General features: G+C 27.7%; 1 long non-coding RNA gene across 1 annotated transcript; it reads left to right on the top strand.

Annotated features, from left to right (window-relative positions):
• The first annotated feature begins 257 nt into the window (after positions 1 to 257).
• Positions 258 to 2,192, top strand: LOC109185540. The gene is made up of 3 exons (XR_002054981.1): positions 258 to 525; positions 1,075 to 1,183; positions 1,832 to 2,192. It is a non-coding gene; the product is annotated as an uncharacterized LOC109185540 (long non-coding RNA).
• The last annotated feature ends 982 nt before the right edge of the window (positions 2,193 to 3,174 follow it).

Genomic DNA, 3,174 nt, shown 5'->3' with positions numbered 1-3,174 from the left:
CAATTAGCTTTTTGAGAAAAGAAATTATACCAAACAGCTATCAGCTAACAGCTAATTTACCAAACACTTTTCTATAATCAGTTAATGTTATCATTATTTATACCGTCTAATTAACACAATCAGCTAACTGCTAACAGCTATCAGCTAACAGCCATTTTACCAAACAGGCCATAATGTTTTCCTTTGATAACCAGATTAAGAAATCTAAAACCGCGTACTTTTACACGTTGCTCATAGCCGCCTATAAATCTACCTCAATTTCTCCTTCAAAGCCGCCCTGTGACAACTGCACATCCTTCTTGTTTTCACTTCTCATCTCATCACTTCTAAATCCCAGTTTTCTCTTCATCTTTAATTTGCGGCCTCTGATCTACCAAATTAAAGGGGTTACTTTAATTTACTTCCTTTTCTTTTCGTTTCTTCATTGAGTTGATCATAAAAATGGGCAGCACAGCCACTTGTGTAGACATTCTCCTGGCTATCTTGTTGCCTCCCCTAGGTGTCTTCCTCAAGTTTGGCTGCAAGGTACTATTCTTATCTTAATTGCTATTTCCATCTCTTTTTTTTTTTTTTTTTACCCAAAAGGTTGAATCATCAATCTCGGTCCTCAGTAGCTTAGCAGACAGGGCAAATGTCAGTACAAAGAAGCTAAGAGATTTGTCTACTTTAATTTGAGCATAATCTTTACATTGTTGTTGTTGAGTTTTGATCCTTGATCTCTTGCTTCAAATACTACCTGATGAACCAGTGAACTAGGGTTCGATCTCCTTTTTCTGTCATCATAGTTTTATATACCAAAATGACAGATTGCCTAAGTTCCCCAATTCAACCCAGCAGGAAATATATATGCAGGCATGCAAGCATGATGAGGATATCGGTTAAGAAAATAAAGACCTTACTAATAAGTTGAAAAGAATAAAAAATATAATTTATTTTTTAGTTTTTGTGTTTTTGATTGATACGATGATTATGTTGTTCTAAGGTTCTGCTGAAATTTTATCATAGTTTTACAGTCAAACTTAGAGGTTGAACTTGCGAATTTTTATTTTTATTTTTATTTTTTGATAAATCCAGATTGAGTTTTGGATTTGCTGTTTGCTGACTCTGTTTGGGTACATCCCTGGAATTATCTATGCTATTTGGATCATCACCAAGTGATAAATTAAACTTTCTAAGCTATCAGGTAATTGGTTGCGTGCTGAAATTCTCCTTCTTCACTATATCTTTAATTATCAACCACATTTATTTATTTACTTATTTATTTATTTATTTATTTATTTATTGTAGACATAATAATTCTTGATCAACAAAACAGTTTAAATTGTATAAAATACAAGGGAATTTAGGTGTTTAATTATGATTTTTTTTTAAATAAAAATATAATAAGTCAACTCACTTTATATAAAAAAAATAAAAAAATCCAGATGTCCTTATATTTAAGGTCATTTCAACGATTTATTGACGGAAGATCAAAAAAGGTCAGGTCAAATAATACTAAATCAAAGGCGATGTTATGAAAAAAGTACTAAAAGTGGACGACTAACTATAAATTTAGGACTAAAAATGAAATTAACCCATAGCGTCTTTACTGAGGCTCGAACTCATAACTTCTTATGTGGGAGTTTTATTTGGTAGGTCCTTGTTGATTAATAATAATATATATAATCATAGTGTATTTTAATAGTATAAAGAAGTTGCATTATTGGTACTAACAAATTAACTTAATCAATACTGAAAAAGATTAGGCAATTATTGACTGAAGATATTTTTAAAAATTTTATTAATAATAACGAGGGTATCTGATTCTTAATTTCTTTTCTTGTTTTAACAGGTAGAGATCGATGTGAAGGTGGCCATGCATTTTATTAATCATTAAATTTGTGTCAATAATTATTGGAGTGTTATATATACTAATTATGTCATTGTCGCCATTATTTGTTTTGTGAACACTGTTAATGACTCGATGTGGTCACGCCTACGTCGGATTTTATTTTACTTGTTTGGTTTTCACCATTTTTAGTTTATTCTCCTGTTCTAGAAGTGCTGTTACGTTGCCAAATGCCAAAGTTGAAGAGTAGTTGATTATGATAATTGTGAGGGTCATTTTCCTACGTAGTGTCTACTTCATTTGTAACGTGCTGTGACACGGCTTTATATTTTTATGATAAATACTAGTATATGTTTTATGTTTATGGTGTTTTTATTATACAATTAAATTTTAATTTCTTGAATCAGTTAATAAAATAATTATATACTCCTTGTACATTAAGTTTGACTAAATAAAATTATTTTTAAAAATATTCTAAATTGACAAGAAAATTTATAATTGCTCGAGTGAAATATTATATTTCACGTGAGAAATCCTTTATATAATAAAGCTATATGGTTTGGAAAATAATTAATGTTACAATTAATGCCACAACATCCTTTATTATACAAAAAAAAAAAAAAAAAAAAAAAAAAAAAAGAAGCACAACATTTAAAAAATAAAAATAGCTATATATTATATAATCATATAAAAAATATACTTTTGAAAAATAAAATAGCTATATATTATATAATCATATAAAAATGTGTTCAATTAGAGTTTAAATTTACACATACAAAATTTGAAATTTGCTTTCCAAATGTAATTATCTTAGTTATTATTTGTATTGTGAAAATTATAATATTGATGAAATACAATTAAGAATAAATCAATGTAATTATGTAAATTATCTCTATAAGTTTATTTGAATATGCACATAATTAGAGATTATATTAATCATACAAAATTATAATTTTAATTTTAATTTTAATTGTAATTGTAATTTTGTATTCTATAAAAATAATAAATACTTGACCAATGGAAGCTCAAAAATATTATTATATTAAATAATTTAAAATATTTTAGTTTTTCTATTTTTTATTTATATTTATAATAACATAATTTTTTTCCGTGCATCGCGCGAGTGAATTACTAGTTAAACTTAATGGCACGACTATATATATTAATATATAATATATTGATACTCCATAATATGATTGACTACTACTTACTACATAAGAAAGACAGTGTGGGAGCAACCTCTCAAAGTGAGGGGTTCCTTGTGCGCAGTAAGTTAGCTTCTGTATGTAATTTATATTTAGTTAAGTTATTATGATTTACATCCTCTCAGTCTCTCAGATGTTCTG

This window comes from Ipomoea nil, unplaced genomic scaffold (assembly GCF_001879475.1).
Source record: "Ipomoea nil cultivar Tokyo-kokei standard unplaced genomic scaffold, Asagao_1.1 scaffold1334, whole genome shotgun sequence".
NCBI classification, from domain to species: domain Eukaryota; kingdom Viridiplantae; phylum Streptophyta; class Magnoliopsida; order Solanales; family Convolvulaceae; genus Ipomoea; species Ipomoea nil.
Note: the sequence above shows the minus strand (reverse complement) of the source record. Positions and strands in the feature narration are given on the sequence as shown.